This window comes from Dendrobates tinctorius, unplaced genomic scaffold, assembly GCF_039654945.1.
Source record: "Dendrobates tinctorius isolate UK_male_01 unplaced genomic scaffold, ASM3965494v1 ptg000362l, whole genome shotgun sequence".
In the NCBI taxonomy this organism is placed as follows: domain Eukaryota; kingdom Metazoa; phylum Chordata; class Amphibia; order Anura; family Dendrobatidae; genus Dendrobates; species Dendrobates tinctorius.
Genome location: NW_027362028.1, coordinates 3437130 through 3461877, shown reverse-complemented (window position 1 = coordinate 3461877; position 24748 = coordinate 3437130). Strand labels below are relative to the sequence as shown.

Below are 24748 nucleotides of genomic sequence, written 5' to 3'. Positions count from 1 at the left end.
GTGTACAGGGAGCTCCCCCTAGTGGTGGCTGCAAACAGGATCTTATCATGTATCTCTGTATACAGGGAGCTCCCGCTAGTGGTGGCTGCAGACAGGATCTTATCATATATCTCTGTATACAGGGAGCTCCCCCTAGTGGTGGCTGCAGACAGGATCTTATCATGTATCTCTGTATATAGGGAGCTCCCCCTAGTGGTGACTGCAGACAGGATCTTATCATGTATCTTTGTGTACAGGGAGCTCCCCCTAGTGGTGGCTGCAGACATGAACTTATCATGTATCTCTGTATACAGGGAGCTCCCCCTAGTGGTGGCTACAGACAGGATCTTATCATGTATCTCTGTATACAGGGAGCTACCCCTAGTGGTGACTGCACATAGGATCTTATCATGTATCTCTATACAGGGAGCTCCCCCTAATGGTGGCTGCAGACAGGATCTTATCATGTATCTCTGTATACAGGGAGCTCCCCCTAGTGGTGGCTGCTAGAGATGAGCGAGCATATCCATGGGTATTCGGTACTCGGCGAGTAATGCGGTACTCGATACATAGCGAGTATTTCACTACTCGCCTCGCACTATTCGTTTCTACCGCCCAGCAGTTGCCAATCACAGTAATGCCACACCCTTGTTGGTTGTTGGCGGCATTACTATGATTGGCTGGGCGCCCAGCGTCATAGGCTATGAGCCATCATAGCCTGGCTCTATCTAAGCCCTGCCACCGCCATTTTCTGCACATTGCATGCAGAACACAGCTAGTGTAGGGAGAGTGTGAGCAGCTGCTAGGGAGAGTTGTGTTTGTTGTTAGTGCAAATCATCCAGAAATCCTTTGTGAAACCCAAAAGCTCTTTTCAGAGCTGAATTATAAGGTCAGGGAGGGTCCTCAGGGACTGAGTAGTGAACGTCTTCCCAGCTTTTTTGGGGGTCACATTTACCCCTGCAGGGCAGTGTTTTTTGCTGTTGTGGTGCTGTGTTCACAGCGAATAGTATGCACTCATGGTACTGCATAACTGATATGCAGCCTGCACCGCTGTCTTGTGTGGTGTCTGGGGTGCGTAATCTCACCTTAAACCTCAGGGCAGTTTTTTTCAGCTGCTGCGGTGCTGTTTGTAAAACACAAAGCAGTACTAGGCTGTAGTGCTACCTTCCACAAAGCACTAACTGCTCCTTGTTTCCCAATATCTGCATCCAGGGGCGTACCTAGAAATCATGGGGCCCCATAGCAAAAGTCTGAATGGGGCCCCCCAAAAAAAAATAATGGGCACCATATATTACTTCATACAGTATAATGGGCACCATATATTACTTCATACAGTATAATGGTCCCCATATATTACTTCATACAGTATAATGGGCCCCATATAATTCTTCTCACCATACCCCGCTGCTCTGATCTCCTCAGTGTATTCTGATCCTCCGCACTGCTTGGCACAGGGACATCATTACCTTTACGTATATAATTGTCCACTTGGACTGATAGTAATAGTGATTTGTTTGTACTCTGTTGTCTGGGGCTGGCCCACTTTATGGGGGTGCGCAGGGCATATGATGATACTCCAGTAAAAAGTATGAGAGGCTCAATATGACCAGTGCCACCTAGTTTCCTACCCCTCTTATTCTACTGGTACTGTGGGCACACTGACTGGTACTGAGGAAAAGAAAGAACAGAGAGAAAAAAATACAGAGAAAGAAAGAAAGAACAAAGCGAGAAAGAAAGAGGGGAAAGAAAGACGAGAGAGAGAGAAAGAAAGAAAGAAAGAAAGATGAAACAGAGAGAGAAAGAAAGAACCAAGAGAGAGAAAAAAAGAAAGATTAGAGAGATAAAGGAACAGAGAGAAAGATTCTATAAAGATACTATAGCAGCCCGGCTCCCACTGTAGTGCCCACCTGAGCCTCCCGATGCAGGACATATCATGATCCGCTTACATGGCCGGCAACCCCGAGTCCAAGGCAATCCCACTGTCCGTGCTGTCGGAGGAGGACACGGTGATGGAACTGAAACATTCCCTGAAGTGCCTCCATGGTTACATCACAATCTCCTCCCGAAATTACCTAATTTCTGTTCAGCTTCTAGCACATCACTTCCGGTAGAACGTCACATGCGAATTTTAAAGTACTCCGCGGGGGTCCGCCGTGTACTCCTGTGTCCGCAGGAAAAGTAAGCTCCCAGGCGGGGCAGTGGGACAGAATATCTCTCAAAATCGGGAATGTCCCGCTGGGAGGTTTGAATGCTCCCCACCATACACCTTGTACACGTATGGCTCTGCACACATCATAAACACACGATTCTGCTTTTTATGCCTCACACACACTGCTACGCTCTGTACACCTTGCACACACATGGCTCCACTCAGTACACACATGGCTCCACTCCGTAAACCTCGTACACATGCGGCTCTGCTCCATACACCTTGTACACACGTGGCCACGCTCTGTAAACCTTGTACACAAATGTCTCCACTCCGTAAACCTTGTACACATGCGGCTTTGCTCCATACACCTTGTACACTCGCAGTTCTGCTCCGTACACCTCGCACACACGCGGCTCCGTACACCTCACACATGTGCGAATCTGCTCCGTACACCTCGTACACGTGCGGCTCTGCTCCGTACACGTGCGGCTCCGCTCCGTGCACCTCGTACACGTGCGGCGCTGCTCCGTGCACCTCATACACGCGCTGTTCTGCTCCTTACACAGGGCCGGGCTGAGACCAAAAAGCAGCCCTGACACAAAAAAAAATTCACCAGCCCACATACAATGAATGTCCTGACCCAAATTGTAGAACACTGGCAGGTTGTGCCAACTTTTGCTTTAGCTCACACACACACACACACACACACACACACACACGTATCACACAGCTCACACAAGTAGCTCACACATATTACACACACACAGCTTACATGTATCACACACACATCACACACAGCTCACACGTATAGTACACACACAGCTCACACGTATCACACACCACATCTTACACGTATCACACACCACATCTTACACGTATCGCACACACACACAGCTCATACGTATCACACAGCACACACGTATCACACATACACAGCTCGCACGTATCACACACACCGCTCACACGTATCACAGCTCACGTATCACACACACACAGCTTACACGTTTCACACACACACAGCTCACACGTATCACACACAGCTCACACATATCACACACACAGCTCACACGTAGCACACACACACAGCTCACATGTATCACACACACAGCTCAAACGTATCGCACACACACACAGCTCACACATATCGCACACACACAGACAGTTTACACGTATCACACACAACTCACACGTATCACACACACACAGCTCACACATATCACACACACAGCTCACACGTATCACACACACAGCTCACACGTATCACACACACAGCTCACACGTATCACACACACAGCTCACACGTATCAACACATAGCTCACACGTATCACACACAACTCACGTGTATCACACACACACAGCTCACACGTATCACACACACACAGCTCACATGTATCAACACACAGCTCACACGTATCAACACACAGCTCACACGTATCACACACAGCTCACACGTATCACACACAGCTCACACGTATCACACACAGCTCACATGTATCACACACACCGCTCACACGTATCACACACACCGCTCACACGTATCACCCACACAGCTCACACATATCGCACACACACACACAGCGCACACGTATCACACACAGCTCACACGTATCACACACACAGCTCACACATATCGCACACACACAGACAGCTCACACGTATCACACACAACTCACACGTATCACACACACAGCTCACAAGTATCACACACACACAGCTCACACGTATAACACACACAGCTCACACGTATCACACACACACAGCTCACACGTATCACACACAACTCACGTGTATCACGCACAGCTCACACGTATCACACACACACAGCTCACATGTATCACACACACACACACAGCTCACACGTATCAACACACAGCTCACACGTATCAACACACAGCTCACACGTATCAACACACAGCTCACACGTATCAACACACAGCTCACACGTATCAACACACACAGCTCACACGTATCAACACACACAGCTCACACGTATCAACACACACAGCTCACACGTATCAACACACACAGCTCACACGTATCAACACACAGCTCACACGTATCAACACACAGCTCACACGTATCACACACACAGCTCACACGTATCACACACACCACTCACACGTATCACACACACCGCTCACACAGCTCACAGCGCACACGTATCACACACAGCTCACACGTATCACACACAGCTCACACATATCGCACACATACAGACAGCTCACACGTATCACACACAACTCACACGTATCACACACACAGCTCACACGTATCACACACACACAGCTCACACATATCACACACACAGCTAACACGTATCACACACACAGCTCACACGTATCAACACACACAACTCACACGTATCAACACACAGCTCACACGTATCACACACACCGCTCACACGTATCACACACACCGCTCACACGTATCACCCACACCTCTCACACGTATCACACACACAGCTCACACATATCGCACACACACACACAGCGCACACGTATCACACAGAGCTCACACGTATCACACACACAGCTCACACATATCGCACACACACACAGCTCACATGTATCACACACAGCTCACACGTATCACACACCTCACACGTATCACACACAGCTCTCACATATCGCACACACCGCTCACACGTATCACACACTGCTCACACGTATCACACACTGCTCACACGTATCAACACACAGCTCACACGTATCAACACACAGCTCACACGTATCAACACACAGCTCACACGTATCAACACACAGCTCACACGTATCAACACACAGCTCACACGTATCAACACACAGCTCACACGTATCAACACACACAGCTCACACGTATCACACACATCACTCACACGTATCACACACACCGCTCACACAGCTCACAGCGCACACGTATCACACACAGCTCACACGTATCACACACAGCTCACACGTATCGCACACATACAGACAATTCACACGTATCACACACAACTCACACGTATCACACACACACACAGCTCACACGTATCAACACATAGCTCACACGTATCACACACACAGCTCACGTGTATCACACACAACTCACGTGTATCACGCACAGCTCACACGTATCACACACACACAGCTCACACGTATCACACACACCGCTCACACGTATCACCCACACCTCTCACACGTATCACACACACAGCTCACACATATCGCACACACACACACAGCGCACACGTATCACACAGAGCTCACACGTATCACACACACAGCTCACACATATCGCACACACACACAGCTCACATGTATCACACACAGCTCACACGTATCACACACCTCACACGTATCACACACAGCTCTCACATATCGCACACACTGCTCACACGTATCACACACTGCTCACACGTATCACACACTGCTCACACGTATCAACACACCGCTCACACGTATCAACACACAGCTCACACGTATCAACACACAGCTCACACGTATCAACACACAGCTCACACGTATCAACACACAGCTCACACGTATCAACACACAGCTCACACGTATCAACACACAGTTCACACGTATCAACACACAGCTCACACGTATCAACACACACAGCTCACACGTATCACACACACAGCTCACACGTATCACACACACCACTCACACGTATCACACACACCGCTCACACAGCTCACAGCGCACACGTATCACACAGCTCACACGTATCACACACAGCTCACACATATCGCACACATACAGACAGCTCACACGTATCACACACAACTCACACGTATCACACACACACACAGCTCACACGTATCAACACATAGCTCACACGTATCACACACACAGCTCACGTGTATCACACACAACTCACGTGTATCACGCACAGCTCACACGTATCACACACACACAGCTCACACGTATCACACACACCGCTCACACGTATCACCCACACCTCTCACACGTATCACACACAGCTCACACATATCGCACACACACACACAGCGCACACGTATCACACAGAGCTCACACGTATCACACACACAGCTCACACATATCGCACACACACACAGCTCACATGTATCACACACAGCTCACACGTATCACACACCTCACACGTATCACACACAGCTCTCACATATCGCACACACCGCTCACACGTATCACACACTGCTCACACGTATCACACACTGCTCACACGTATCAACACACAGCTCACACGTATCAACACACAGCTCACACGTATCAACACACAGCTCACACGTATCAACACACACAGCTCACACGTATCAACACACACAGCTCACACGTATCAACACACACAGCTCACACGTATCACACACACAGCTCACACGTATCACACACACAGCTCACACGTATCACACACACAGCTCACACGTATCACACACACAGCTCACACGTATCACACACACCGCTCACACAGCTCACAGCGCACACGTATCACACACAGCTCACACGTATCACACACAGCTCACACATATCGCACACATACAGACAGCTCACACGTATCACACACAACTCACACGTATCACACACACACAGCTCACACGTATCACACACACACAGCTCACACATATCACACACTCAGCTAACACGTATCACACACACACAGCTCACACGTATCACACACACAGCTCACACGTATCAACACACACAACTCACATGTATCAACACACAGCTCACACGTATCACACACACAGCTCACACGTATCACACACACCGCTCACACGCATCACCCACACCTCTCACACGTATCACACACACAGCTCACACATATCGCACACACACACACAGCGCACACGTATCACACAGAGCTCACACGTATCACACACACAGCTCACACATATCGCACACACACACAGCTCACATGTATCACACACAGCTCACACGTATCACACACCTCACACGTATCACACACAGCTCTCACATATCGCACACACTGCTCACACGTATCACACACTGCTCACACGTATCACACACTGCTCACACGTATCACACACAGCTTACACGTATCACACACACACACAGCTCACACGTATCACACACACACAGCTCACACACACCGCTCATACGTATCACACACACAGCTCACACATATCACACACACCGCTCATACGTATCACACACAGCTCACACGTATCACACACACACAGCTCACACACCGCTCATACGTATCACACACACAGCTCACACATATCGCACACACACACAGCTCACACGTATCACACACACAGCTCACACGTATCACACACACAGCTCACACGTATCACACACACCGCTCACACAGCTCACAGCGCACACGTATCACACACAGCTCACACGTATCACACACAGCTCACACATATCGCACACATACAGACAGCTCACACGTATCACACACAACTCACACGTATCACACACACACAGCTCACACGTATCACACACACACAGCTCACACATATCACACACTCAGCTAACACGTATCACACACACACAGCTCACACGTATCACACACACAGCTCACACGTATCAACACACACAACTCACATGTATCAACACACAGCTCACACGTATCACACACACAGCTCACACGTATCACACACACCGCTCACACGCATCACCCACACCTCTCACACGTATCACACACACAGCTCACACATATCGCACACACACACACAGCGCACACGTATCACACAGAGCTCACACGTATCACACACACAGCTCACACATATCGCACACACACACAGCTCACATGTATCACACACAGCTCACACGTATCACACACCTCACACGTATCACACACAGCTCTCACATATCGCACACACTGCTCACACGTATCACACACTGCTCACACGTATCACACACTGCTCACACGTATCACACACAGCTTACACGTATCACACACACACACAGCTCACACGTATCACACACACACAGCTCACACACACCGCTCATACGTATCACACACACAGCTCACACATATCACACACACCGCTCATACGTATCACACACAGCTCACACGTATCACACACACACAGCTCACACACCGCTCATACGTATCACACACACAGCTCACACATATCGCACACACACACAGCTCACACGTATCACACACACACAGCTCACACGTATCAACACATAGCTCACACGTATCACACACACAGCTCACGTGTATCACACACAACTCACGTGTATCACGCACAGCTCACACGTATCACACACACACAGCTCACATGTATCACACACACACAGCTCACACGTATCACACACACACAGCTCACACGTATCAACACACAGCTCACACGTATCAAGACACAGCTCACACGTATCAAGACACAGCTCACACGTATCAAGACACAGCTCACACGTATCAAGACACAGCTCACACGTATCAAGACACAGCTCACACGTATCAAGACACAGCTCACACGTATCAAGACACAGCTCACACGTATCAACACACAGCTCACACGTATCCACACACAGCTCACACGTATCCACACACAGCTCACACGTATCACACACACAGCTCACACGTATCACACACAGCTCACACGTATCACACACACCGCTCACACGTATCACACACACCGCTCACACGTATCACACACACCGCTCACACGTATCACACACACCACTCACACGTATCACACACACCGCTCACACAGCTCACAGCGCACACGTATCACACACAGCTCACACGTATCACACACACAGCTCACATGTATCACACACACACAGCTCACACGTATCAACACACAGCTCACACGTATCAACACACAGCTCACACGTATCAACACACAGCTCACACGTATCAACACACAGCTCACACGTATCAACACACACAGCTCACACGTATCACACACACAGCTCACACGTATCACACACACCACTCACACGTATCACACACACCGCTCACACAGCTCACAGCGCACACGTATCATACACAGCTCACACGTATCACACACAGCTCACACATATCGCACACATACAGACAGCTCACACGTATCACACACACAACTCACATGTATCAACACACAGCTCACACGTATCACACACACAGCTCACACGTATCACACACACCGCTCACACGTATCACCCACACCTCTCACACGTATCACACACACAGCTCACACATATCGCACACACACACACAGCGCACACGTATCACACAGAGCTCACACGTATCACACACACAGCTCACACATATCGCACACACACAGCTCACATGTATCACACACAGCTCACACGTATCACACACCTCACACGTATCACACACAGCTCTCACATATCGCACACACCGCTCACACGTATCACACACAGCTCACACGTATCACACACTGCTCACACGTATCACACACAGCTTACACGTATCACACACACACACAGCTCACACGTATCACACACACACAGCTCACACACACCGCTCATACGTATCACACACACAGCTCACACATATCACACACACCGCTCATACGTATCACACACAGCTCACACGTATCACACACACACAGCTCACACACCGCTCATACGTATCACACACACAGCTCACACATATCGCACACACACAGCTCACACGTATCACACACACACAGCTCACACGTATCAACACATAGCTCACACGTATCACACACACAGCTCACGTGTATCACACACAACTCACGTGTATCACGCACAGCTCACACGTATCAACACACAGCTCACACGTATCAACACACAGCTCACACGTATCAACACACAGCTCACACGTATCACACACACAGCTCACACGTATCAACACACAGCTCACACGTATCAACACACAGCTCACACGTATCAACACACAGCTCACACGTATCAACACACAGCTCACACGTATCAACACACACAGCTCACACGTATCACACACACAGCTCACACGTATCACACACACAGCTCACACGTATCACACACACCGCTCACACGTATCACACACACCGCTCACACAGCTCACAGCGCACACGTATCACACACAGCTCTCACGTATCACACACACAGCTCACACATATCGCACACACACACACAGCTCACATGTATCACACACCTCACACGTATCACACACACCGCTCACACGTATCACACACACAGCTCTCACATATCGCACACACCGCTCACACTTATCACACACAGCTCACACGTATCACACACAGCTTACACGTATCACACACACACAGCTCACACGTATCACACACACACAGCTCACACATATCACACACACAGCTCACACGTATCACACACACACAGCTCACACGTATCACACACACAGCTCACACGTATCAACACACAGCTCACACGTATCACACACACCGCTCACACATATCACCCACACCTCTCACACGTATCACACACAGCTCACACATATCGCACACACACACACAGCGCACACGTATCACACAGAGCTCACACGTATCACACACACAGCTCACACATATCGCACACAGCTCACACATATCGCACACACACACAGCTCACATGTATCACACACAGCTCACACGTATCACACACCTCACACGTATCACACACCGCTCTCACATATCGCACACACAGCTCACACGTATCACACACAGCTCACACGTATCACACACAGCTCACACGTATCACACACAGCTTACACGTATCACACACACACAGCTCACACGTATCACACACACACAGCTCACACACACAGCTCACACACACCGCTCATACGTATCTCACACACAGCTCACACGTATCACACACAGCTTACACGTATCACACACACACACACAGCTCACACGTATCACACACACACAGCTCACACACACCGCTCATACGTATTACACACACAGCTCACACATATCACACACACCGCTCATACGTATCAAACACAGCTCACACGTATCACACACACACAGCTCACACACCGCTCATACGTATCACACACACAGCTCACACATATCGCACACACACAGCGCACACGTATCACACACAGCTCACACGTATCACACACACAGCTCACACATATCGCACACACACACACAGCTCACATGTATCACACACACCTCACACGTATCACACACACCTCACACGTATCACACACACCGCTCACACGTATCACACACACAGCTCTCACATATCGCACACACCGCTCACACGTATCACACACAGCTCACACGTATCACACACAGCTTACACGTATCACACACACACACAGCTCACACGTATCACACACACACAGCTCACACACACCGCTCATACGTATCACACACACAGCTCACACATATCACACACACAGCTCATACGTATCACACACAGCTCACACGTATCACACACAGCTCACATGTATCACACACAGCTCACATGTATCACACACACACAGCTCACACATACACACACACAGCTCACACGTATCACACACACACAGCTCATTCGTATCACACACAGCTCACACGTATCACACACACACACAGCTCACACATAGCTCACACGTATCGCACACACACAGCTCACACGTATCGCACACACACAGACAGCTCACACGTATCACACACAACTCACATGTATCACACACACAGCTCACACGTATCACACACACACAGCTCACACGTATCACACACACACAGCTCACACGTATCACACACACACAGCTCACACACACCGCTCATACGTATCACACACACAGCTCACATATCACACACACAGCTCACACGTATCACACACAGCTCACACGTATCACACACAGCTCGCACGTATCACACACACAGCTCACACATCACACACACACACACACACACACAGCTCACTCGTATCACACACACAGCTCACATGTATCACACACAGCTCATACGTATCACACACACGTAGCACACACAGACAGCTCATGTATCACACACACAGCTCACACGTATCGCACACACACAGCTCACACGTATCGCACACACACAGACAGCTCACATGTATCACACACAGCTCACACGTATCACACACACACAGCTCACACGTATCACACACACAACTCACACGTATCACACACACCGCTCACACGTATCACACAGCTCTCACATATCGCACACAACGCTCACACGTATCACACACAGCTCACACGTATCACACACAGCTCACACGTATCACACAGCTCACATATCACACACACACAGCTCACACATATCACACAAACCGCTCATACGTATCACACACACAGCTCACACGTATCACACACAGCTCACACGTATCACACTCACACACATAGCTCACACATCGCACACACACACAGCTCACGCGTATCACACACACCGCTCACACGTATCACACACAGCTCGCACGTATCACACACACACAGCTCGCACGTATCACACACACAGCTCACACATATCGCACACACAGCTCACACGTATCACACACACACAGCCCACACATATCGCACACACACACAGCTCACAAGTATCACACACAGCTCACACGTATCATACACACACAGCTCACACGTATCACACACACACACAGCTCACACATATTGCACACACACACACAGCTCACAAGTATCACACACACACAGCTCACACGTATTACACACACACAGCTCACACGTATCACACACACAACTCACACGTATCACACACAGCTCACACGTACCACACACACACAGCTCACACGTATCACACACACAGCTCACACGTATCACACACACAGCTCACACGTATCACACACACACACAGCTCACACGTATCACACACACAACTCACACGTATCACACACAGCTCACACGTATCACACACACACACAGCTCATACGTATCACACACCCAGCTCACACGTATCACACACACAACTCACCCGTATCACACACACCGCTCACACGTATCACACACAGCTCTCACATATCGCACACAACGCTCACACGTATCACACACAGCTCACACAGCTCACACGTATCACACACAGCTCATACGTATCACACACAGCTCACACGTATCACACACACACAGCTCACACATATCACACACACCGCTCATACGTATCACACACACAGCTCACATGTATCACACAGAGCTCACACGTATCACACACACACAGCTCACACGTATCACACACACAGCTCACACATATCGCACACACAGCTCACACGTATCACACACACACAGCCCACACATATCGCACACACACAGATCACACGTATCACACACACACAGCTCACACATATCACACACACCGCTCATACGTATCACACACACAGCTCACATGTATCACACAGAGCTCACACGTATCACACACAGCTCACACGTATCACACACAGCTCACACGTATCACACAGCTCACACGTATCACACACACACAGCTCACACGTATCACACACACAGCTCACACATATCGCACACACAGCTCACACGTATCACACACACAGCTCACACGTATCACACACACAGCTCACACATATCGCACACACAGCTCACACGTATCACACACACAGCTCACACATATATCGCACACACACAGCTCACAAGTATCACACACAGCTCACACGTATCACACACACAACTCACATGTATCACACACAGCTCATACGTATCACACACACACACACAGCTCACATGTATCACACACACACACACAGCTCACACGTATCACACACACAACTCACACGTATCACACACAGCTCACACGTACCACACACACAGCTCACACGAATCACACACACACACAGCTCACACGTATCACACACAGCTCACACGTATCACACACACACACACAGCTCACATGTATCACACACACACACAGCTCACACGTATCACACACACAACTCACACGTATCACACACAGCTCACACGTACCACACACCCAGCTTACACGTATCACACACCCAGCTTACACACGCATGTGTCACAGCTCACACACAAGTAGCTCACTCACGATGACAGACAGCAGTCCTGCATAAACCAAGGAATGATGCGCACAGGACCTGTGATGAGGTCACAGGAGGGCAGGAGTCATGGGTCACATGATCAGGGGGCCCTGACACCTTCCCTCCTGTGACCGCATCAATTACAGCCATTTGCACGACCGCAGCATCAGCGTGCTGAGGCTAAATTGTAGGTGCTGCCACGGGTAGAGGAGCGCATAATGCCGCCCCCTGCTGCCTGCCGCTTGAGCAGCTGGTGCAAATCACCTCATGTACTTAATTGCAAACTACCGGGTAGCACCGATCGGAGTCGGGGACCCGGACCCCTATATGGGCCGGGCCCCAAAGCAACCGCTTCGGCTGCTACCTCGGTAGTTACGCCAGTGTCTGCATCTGAACATCTGCAACTATGGCAGAAAAATCCAAAATTCCTAAAAAGGCTGTTGTGAAGGGACAGGGACGTGGACGTGGGGTCGTTGGTGCCCAGCAAGGCACAGAGTCTGGGAGATCGAAGAAGGTTGATGCATCTAGTTTCCTGGTGAAATTTTCCCGGTCTGGAACATAAACGGGTCTGGAAGTCAGAAGAACAAGAGCAGATACTATCTTGGATGGCTGATAAGGCCTCAACGAAATGTTCTAGCAGCACCCAATCGTCCATGACAAAGCAGTCTACTGTCCATACAGATAACGCTGGGTCATCCTATTCTCAACCTGTTCCTAATTCATCACCCAGTCAGGAATCACAGGAAACATTTGACCCCAACCTTGGTCACTCCGAGGATCTGTTTGATCCATTTCCTTGCATTGCCTCTGGCCTCTCACCGCACGACATTGAAGAGGAATGTGAGGGGGTATCGTCTTTTGATGATGGCCAAATATTTGAAACCCCACGGCCAGAAGAAAGCCACTTTCATCCACGTGATATACCGGGTGAAGAGGTGGAGGCTGATGGTGATGACACACAGTTGCCATCTGGCCAGTCGCCAATATCGACACGGAAGGAGGATGACATGGAAGATAAGGTGGTCGATGATAAGACCATCGATCCGACCTGGACCGTTGGGACGCATAGTCAGCACAGCAGCACAGAGGATGAAGGTGGATAGTTGGGTCGCCCTCCCAGGGCTGTGGGGTACTCAGTACTGGGCCGGTGTCAGTGGGATGTGTCTCAGCAGCGGTGACCCGGTCCGTGGCCCTGGGTGCCCAAATCAATGGGGGAATGTAAATGGTGGAATAGCTCGTGACACCACCTGTGGTGTTCGGCAAGTAAGATGTTAGGCCGACGCTGCATGCAGATCCTCTGGGGCTGGTGGTGTGTTGCAGCCTAGATGGTGTAGCTCAGCTGGGATCTCTTGCAGTGTCAATTGAGGTAGACTCTTTCTTCGAAAAGTGTCCTTATGTAAAACCAAGAGAGGGCACCTAAAGAGGCGCAAACTATTTACAATAAAGTTTGTGATGCACTCCAAGTTCGTGATCACGGAAGTTCAAATTAGAAAACGCTGCCAATCAAAAACCAGGCAAAAAGTGCACCAGGGAAAACATGATGAACAAAAGAAGGCACAACGGTGCAAATAAACCCTCCTGGGTAACGAGAGTTATTAATGCTGATCCCCTCCTGGGGTTCTGGAAGCTGAAATAGAACTGCTACCAGATGTGGTACTTTGGGTGTCTCCATTCTGTTGCTGGTTACCTGCTATTGGGCACTGAAGCTGTGGTAAAGGGAACCCATGATGCATCTCAATGCCCATCAACTGCTCCTCCTCAATAGGTGATTCCACTGCTCTGGTATGAGGCCTAGCACCGAGGTATTCCATAGCTTGTCGGCGCTGATAGGCAACTACATAGGGACTTGGCAGCGAAGGGATCCCAAGGTCACTTTCCCAAAGCGACCTAGACTCCTCTATTCCCCGAAGATGTCGAATCGTGCGCGCCTGTTCCAGCCGTACCCTTCTCAGTAGGGACCTCCTCCACTGCCCCATCTCTGACTGACTAGCACCCCCTGCGGACCCTTCCAACTGCCCCATTTCGAGTTGCCGCAAACCCGCCTCGGACAACGTGAATTCGGAGGGCAACCCATTAGGAGGGCCGGGGTATATACCTGGTGCCTCCTGGCGGTGTGGCCTCCGCTCCGGTGCAGGCATAGCGGCAGTGGACGCTGCTTGGTGGAACACCGGGGATGGCGGTGGAGCTACCGGCGGCTCCGGGTCCGCGGGGGTCTCTGTAGGGACCTGCGCAGCCGCGTCAGGTCCGAACGAGGGCTTCTCTTCCGCTGCTTCAGCTCCCTGTGCTGTGTACAACTCCTCCGGTAGTAGCGGCAGGGAGGGAGCAAAGTACACTGCCAATGGCATGGCAGCGGTTCTAGGCTCCACAGGGTCTTCCTGGAAGACGTCCGGTGCAGCAGCGGCAGGTACCGGTGTCGCGGGTACCACAGGTTTAGGCCTCTCCTGGGCGTGCTGCAGATTCAAGGTCCATAGCGTTTCCTGCCTCAGTTGCAGGCGGCGCGTCAGCTGGGCAATTTTGTCCTCCAGTTGCTGGCGGCTCATCTCAGAGACGAGGTCGGAGCCTTCAGCCATGGTGCCATGGAGATCCTATTCAACCTCTGCGCACTCCATAGGCCTCCTTCCCTCTCTCTCCAAGATGGAGTTCTGGCGTTCTTCTTCCCGCCTCGGTCCCTTCCCGCCACTGGCTTCTTCTGCCCCTCTTTCCGGGGGCGGCGTCTTCTTTCAGCGCCTCCATACCAAGCCAGTATGCGAACCCCTCGGGGGGTGGGCCATGTTGCTGTCACATAGTAATTCAGGCAGAGGAGACCCAAGACTCTTTGCGGTCTTTTCCTAGGACCTCCCATCTCTTCACGCCCTTCTTCTCCGCGCCAGCGGCCATTTTTAATATTCATGTCACAGTCTATTAAATTGGGTCTTCTGAACAATTTCAAAAGTTCAAAGTCCAACAAATCTCAGGCACACAGAACTCGATGGCATCGGGTCTCGTCATCCTGTTCGTGATGCCAAGTTGGGTCTCCCTGCCAGGGCTGTGGGGTACTGTTAAATATTAATAATCCGTTAATTTCTTATTACACCCAGTTCTGTACATTGCTTTAGCTTACACGACATAGGCTATTTTTAAGCTTGGCTCATGGTAGAAAGACAGCTCCATATATGTAGAGACCATGTGCTTTAGGAGACGTATATAATTCATGGCTAACTGTAGAGGGCGCCTCTTCTTCCCTCACCATCATGAGAGACAGACGCAAGATGACATAACTCAACAGCTGGTATGTTACTTTAGTACGAAGAAGTCGAACAGAGAGACAGACGCCATTTGCCATGTGGGTTCCCGGAGAGAAGAAGAATACATGCTGCTTTGCTATGAACAATGGACAATTTCTCTTTCACCTATTTTTATTCACCTGTTTTTCTGTAATAACCTTTCTTTGATGGAAGAAACCAAATAAACCACTATATTTTTATCTGGTAACTAGTCCTGAGTATTTTACAGGATATGCATTATTTTACATTGGAGAGCCAGCCAGATCTGAATTTTTGTACTTTTTTGCGGATTTCCTTCAACTTGCACACACGGGGGATTGGACTTTGCTAACGTCAAATCATATGTGCAAGTTATCGGGAATTCCACTACTTACAAGAATCACATGGAACCTAGAAGTAAGAAGTACCAGATAGATTGAGAAGTACTACAAGTGCCAAAAGTACCAGACCTAAGCCAGACGTGTGAAGACAGGAACCCAGCGTTGTCCATCAAAGGAGCTGAGACATTTCAAGGTAAGATAAAATGGATGTCATTAATTGTCTTGCTAAGCAGAGTAAATTGAAATTTAAGTCTGTAGACAATTCTAATTCAGAAGTTTTATGGTTAAGTTTATATGCCGAGTGTGAACTCGAGAATCAGAGGTTAGATTCTAAGTTTTTCAATAGAGAAAGAGAGAGATTAAAAAATATTCTACAGATGGTAGATATATTTCATAGATCTGTGTCAGAGAAATCTAAAAATGATTGTGTAGAGGATAGTGATATTCCCGAGATTCACTGTAATGTGGAGAAACAGTTACAAGTAGTAGCAGCTATTGAAGGTGACCTTGCAGAAGATGGAGAAGTAGGAGGAGACTTCAGAACTGACGTAGAGGACGTACAAGGGAAAGACGTACCACTAAAAATAGAAGACTCACAGGCCCAAACCCGAAGTAGCGTGAGGAAGAATTTGATAAAAATATGCCAAATAATTCCTGCTTATGACAACAAAATAGATGTTTATAGAAACTCTGAGATCTTTGAAAGTTGTTCTGATAACTTTGATTTATCTAACGAGGAGAAGAATCAGTTGTTCAAAATGTGGATCCCTGTAAATTTTGCAAGGAGATTGTCTTTAAAGTTATCTGGTGAAACACATGAGAATTTAACTGATAAGGACAGATTAAAAATTCTCATTTTTTGTTCATCAAATGAAAATCATCCAGATATTGATATTCTTCAAAAATTAAGGATTGGTCGGAAGGAATGTATTTTTACGTTCATGTCCATATATGAACGTTTGTACAAAATGCTGAGTGAGAATGTCAAAACACCGTCCCTCATAAGGAGTTTTGTAAGCAAATTTTGGTTTCTAAATCCTGCATCTCGTGTTATTGCGTCACAAAAAGATTCTTTGTTTGAATGTGCGCAATTTCTTGATTTTGCCAGGAAACACGAGAATCGTGAAAGGAAAATAAATTGTGCTAATTTTGGAAAGACAGGCAGAGTAAAATCTTATCAGAAGCCTGTATTAGCAAAACCTTCTAAAATGAGATTTCCCCAAAATCAAATCTACGAAGAAAGAAAAAGAAAATCACATGTTTGTTATAAACCATATGGAATGATGCAAAAGAACACCGAAAAGACACAAATTGAATTAAGAAAAATGATGAGTTCTGATTTTCTTTCTGTAACAAAGATGGCCGAATTTAACAGACAGAAACAGGTGGTGAGTGACATCATGGCCTGTAAACTGAATACTCTGCTCCAAGAATCTATCAGCTTTAAAATGGCAAGAACCTTTCAGGATATTTTTTGCAGAGAAATAAGTATGGGTGTAGGAATTGGCTAGAAAAAGTAATTATATATACTGTATATATTTTGTGTAACAGTGTTATACAATTAGTGAGTTATATGTAATTATTATATAGAGTATAATCCTGTAGTTTTATGGTTTGTGGATATATACATAGTCATACAGTATATATATAGAGTGTTTGTAGAAGTAGAAATAGTAGAACTGTATTTTTTAATGAAAATTAAAATCTACATCAGTAATAATATTTAGAATATGAATATGATATTAATCTTATTTTTTATGTTTCCTTAGAATTTTCATTTCAAAGCAGGACTTAATCGAGAAAAATTCTCTTCCAAGGATTTATGCCTTTATTTACACAGGATGTTGCAATAATTGCATGATTTTATATATCTAACCCTTAAAAGGAAATAACTAATTGCTTTTTAAAATGTTCTGGGTGTGTGTTTTTTTTTTTACTGCATGGTTTGAATGACTACCACAGCAGGGGAATTTGAACCTTGTTCTAATAATACAAGTATACCAGTATACTATGTCCCTGTTCCTTAGGAAAAGAATTTTAAAGGGGGAATATTCAAAGAAATATTAAGAGACTAAATTGAAATAGTTTACAATGCATTGATAATTAGGATAATTTGGGTTAAAATACGTGTATTAAAGTTAATATGTGACACAGTCTGAGTGACAGTGACTGAGTGTATGAGCAGCTGCTGAGCGAGTAATGTGATACGTTTGTGAGACCTCAGGATCCTGAATGCATGAGAGAAAGAAAAAAAAAAAAACCCCCAAAGCTTTTATCTTTAGGAAATTAGAATATTAAGATACATAATGAAATATTATCTATACAAACATATATTTCTATATTTCTATAGTAGTTATTATTTCTTGATTTAGTTAATTGTGGATAAGTGCAATCGCACAACAAAATAGAAAATAGTTTAGGAAGAAAATCTATTCTTTCCTTATCAGCTTTAGCTCTTTTAAACAGGCACCAGCACAGAGCCTGGTATTCACCAGCTGCATCTGGGAATAGTGGACCTTCCTTCTCTGTCCAAGTGTGTTACATTTAAATTAATTTTTCCAAAGGATAATTTTATGATATTCAAATTAATTTTGATGGTTACACATCTTCAGACAAATAATGGTATAAGCAAGTATAAATTCACATAATTTATACATTAATTATTTTTAATTTTGGTTTTGATAAATGAATTATTTCATGAAACAATATTTTTTGGTATTAAGGGAGAAATATGTTTTTTATCCTGACTACATAATCACATTTGATTAATACTTCTTCTTCACACATTTTAATAGGAAAAAATATTAATAAGGTACAATGGTATAAGTATTGGGTATAATAACAAGTATTATAAAGAGTCATTTCTTTACACTAAGAGGAATTACATGCAAAGTTGCATAATTTGAAGACATAACTACACTGCATCAACATAAAGGCCTTATTCTTATTCTTATTTTTCATTCTTATTTTTCATTATTTTTAATTCTTTCACCAATATTTAGTAAAGTAATATCTACTGAGAATATTGCTTCATTAAATATAGCAATTATATGGTTCTATTACTAAGGAAAATGTTTCACTTCTGAGTTATATGCAATACAGGAAAGATGTATATCTTTGTACCGTGTTAGCCAGTGGATAGAAAAATATTCAGGATTGAGAGTCCTCAGTAGTTGATACCTTTTAATGGCTAACTGAAAAGATGGTAATACATTGCAAGCTTTCGAGACTACTCAGGTCTCTTCATCAGGCTAGACTAATACAAAATCTGAAGTCACATATTTATGCACAATACAGCCTAGAAAAAATGCAATAGATAAGACAAGTGACGTGAAGCAGAACTATCAATATGGGAGAGGGAGAAACATAAATATAAACATTGGACCAGTTCATAGATAAGGAGTCTGGATGTTTTATGGTCCTCTGATTGGGGTCTAGTTCTGTGTTGCCCCGCAAGGTTTTAAAAGGAAATTCCTTAATTGATGTAAAAAGACATAAATCCATGCGACACATTCATTCCAGCACTGAGAGTGTCAAAGTTCGTCATAAATTTGTACTCCCAAACTCGTCTCTCTCTCTGGGATGTGAAGTTACCTTTCAATACCAGTAATTTCATATCCATGCTGCTGTGATCAGGGATACAGAAATGTTTTGCCACAGGTAGATCCATTCTTTTTTCTCTTATTGTGTGACGATGAGCATTCATCCTTGTTCTAAGCTTTTGCCCTGTCTCCCCCACATACAGACCCCCAGTTGGACATTTAGTACAAATAATTAAGTACACCACATTAGATGTAATGCAGGTGAAAGTACCTGGGATCTTGTAGTCCTGATGTGAATTGGGGATCTTTATCTTGTCCGTGGTCATTATAAATGGACAGGTTTTACATTTTTTCTGGTTGCAAGGAAAGGTTCCTCCAGCTGTTGGAGAGGACAGGGAGCTTCTGACAATGATGCTTCTTAAATTTGGGGGCTGCCTAAAACACAGAAGTGGGGGGTCTGGAAAAATGGATTTTAATCGGGCATCTTTTTGTAGTAAAGGTTGTAATTTCCGTGCAGCTCCCCTTAGCACCTCCAGATTTGGGTTGTAGGTGACTACTAGAGGCACTCGGTTATTTTCTTCTTTAGCTTTGTAATGTAGCAGGTGATTCCTTGACAATCTGGTGGCTCTTGTAATTTGGTTTTCAATTGTTCTTGGATGGTAACCCTGATTCAAAAAGGTCTTTTTGAGGCGACCAAGGTGTTTGTCTCTATCCATGGGGTTGGAACATATACGATTGTATCTGATGGCTTGGCTATAGATAATAGAGTTCTTTATGTGTTTTGGATGGAAACTGTCCATCCAAAACACATAAAGAACTCTATTATCTATAGCCAAGCCATCAGATACAATCGTATATGTTCCAACCCCATGGATAGAGACAAACACCTTGGTCGCCTCAAAAAGACCTTTTTGAATCAGGGTTACCATCCAAGAACAATTGAAAACCAAATTACAAGAGCCACCAGATTGTCAAGGAATCACCTGCTACATTACAAAGCTAAAGAAGAAAATAACCGAGTGCCTCTAGTAGTCACCTACAACCCAAATCTGGAGGTGCTAAGGGGAGCTGCACGGAAATTACAACCTTTACTACAAAAAGATGCCCGATTAAAATCCATTTTTCCAGACCCCCCACTTCTGTGTTTTAGGCAGCCCCCAAATTTAAGAAGCATCATTGTCAGAAGCTCCCTGTCCTCTCCAACAGCTGGAGGAACCTTTCCTTGCAACCAGAAAAAATGTAAAACCTGTCCATTTATAATGACCACGGACAAGATAAAGATCCCCAATTCACATCAGGACTACAAGATCCCAGGTACTTTCACCTGCATTACATCTAATGTGGTGTACTTAATTATTTGTACTAAATGTCCAACTGGGGGTCTGTATGTGGGGGAGACAGGGCAAAAGCTTAGAACAAGGATGAATGCTCATCGTCACACAATAAGAGAAAAAAGAATGGATCTACCTGTGGCAAAACATTTCTGTATCCCTGATCACAGCAGCATGGATATGAAATTACTGGTATTGAAAGGTAACTTCACATCCCAGAGAGAGAGACGAGTTTGGGAGTACAAATTTATGACGAACTTTGACACTCTCAGTGCTGGAATGAATGTGTCGCATGGATTTATGTCTTTTTACATCAATTAAGGAATTTCCTTTTAAAACCTTGCGGGGCAACACAGAACTAGACCCCAATCAGAGGACCATAAAACATCCAGACTCCTTATCTATGAACTGGTCCAATGTTTATATTTATGTTTCTCCCTCTCCCATATTGATAGTTCTGCTTCACGTCACTTGTCTTATCTATTGCATTTTTTCTAGGCTGTATTGTGCATAAATATGTGACTTCAGATTTTGTATTAGTCTAGCCTGATGAAGAGACCTGAGTAGTCTCGAAAGCTTGCAATGTATTACCATCTTTTCAGTTAGCCATTAAAAGGTATCAACTACTGAGGACTCTCAATCCTGAGTTATATGCAACAATTCTTTTATTCATTCATTCGCTCACTCATATATTCTTATTTTGGTTCATGGCTATACATTCCTACATATTATTAGTATAATAAATATATTCCTTATTAATAAAGATGAAAACACTGGTTACATAAAACACAGTGACACCTATGGGTTGAAAAAGGTAATTACACCTATGACATAAAAATGTTCTATCACATGAAAAAAATGGATAATAATGTATTATCACTTATTATTGGTTTATTATTTCAAATATTGAAATCCATATACAGTACAAATTCTGATAATAATTATATGGATATTACTGATTGCTATGGTACGCTGTGATATTATGGGATAGGGAAATTACCAGATTTGGTATAGAATAGGGAATGAAGACTTCAAGCAAGATACTGAAATTATGTTAATAAAGACTTTTCACATTTCTAAACTTCATTGATTTTTATCAGTTGCAAGAAGAAGAATGCCGCGATCCAGAAGTCCCAGAAGGTAACAAAGCTATGATTACTGAGTAATAGACTGTGTTAATTACAAGTGCAGTATCCACCACCGACAGTCACAAGTGCAGTATCCACCACTGACAGTCACAAGTGCAGTATCCACCACCGACAGTCACAATTAAAGTGTCTAACCTGACAACCAGAGGAAGATGATCCTATGATGCTGAGATGAACGGTGTTATCACGTTCTTATCAAGTTCCAGAGGTTTTCAATCACCTGAAAAGCTTCGATGAAAGCTGGTGAACAATGAAGGTAATTATCAGGAAGCTACAACCCTGACATATGTCCTGTGCATTAGGACAAGGACTGGTTATGGTGCTATGTTTAGCAAGGAAGAGTCATTTTAACCCTTTCTTTGCTGACCAAAGACGTCACACCTGTTCAAAGACCAGTACCGATGGAGGATTCCAGAATATCCAAGGCGAGCCAATGTAAGCCCAGGTTTTTAAAGATGACACTGCACAGATATTAAAGCTGCATTTCATCTATAGACTTTGTTTCTTATCAACATTTAAATTTATGGACTTTGATTTGATACACCACACAATTCCTACAACATCTATATGCTATAAGAAAACTGTATTTTTAAAAGAACCAAGAAGAAGACAGAAGACATCAAAATGAAGACCAGATGACATCAGATGATGATGACTGGACCTGAGATGCTTCAATTTAGACTTAGGGAAGTATAATTATACATATTTTATATGAATATTGTTCACGACTTACCATAACATGAATTCACATCAATTATGTCATTGAGTACTTATAACGGTAATCTAATATTATTATTATTATTATTATTGATATTAAATTATTTTGTCAAAGAAGAAGAAAAGAAGAAAGAAGATCTTGTTATATTTGAGGGTTCCAATTAATGTCTGTCTCCCTCAAAAGGGGGAATTGTTAAATATTAATAATCCGTTAATTTCTTATTACACCCAGTTCTGTACATTGCTTTAGCTTACACGACATAGGCTATTTTTAAGCTTGGCTCATGGTAGAAAGACAGCTCCATATATGTAGAGACCATGTGCTTTAGGAGACGTATATAATTCATGGCTAACTGTAGAGGGCGCCTCTTCTTCCCTCACCATCATGAGAGACAGACGCAAGATGACATAACTCAACAGCTGGTATGTTACTTTAGTACGAAGAAGTC

At 45.5% G+C, this 24748-nt stretch overlaps 1 protein-coding gene across 1 annotated transcript in view; it reads right to left on the bottom strand.

Annotated features, from left to right (window-relative positions):
* The window catches only part of ANKRD55 (ankyrin repeat domain 55), a 98073-nt gene that overhangs the window by 62715 nt on the left and 10610 nt on the right, over positions 1-24748 (bottom strand). The gene's annotated exons all lie outside the window — the stretch shown is intronic.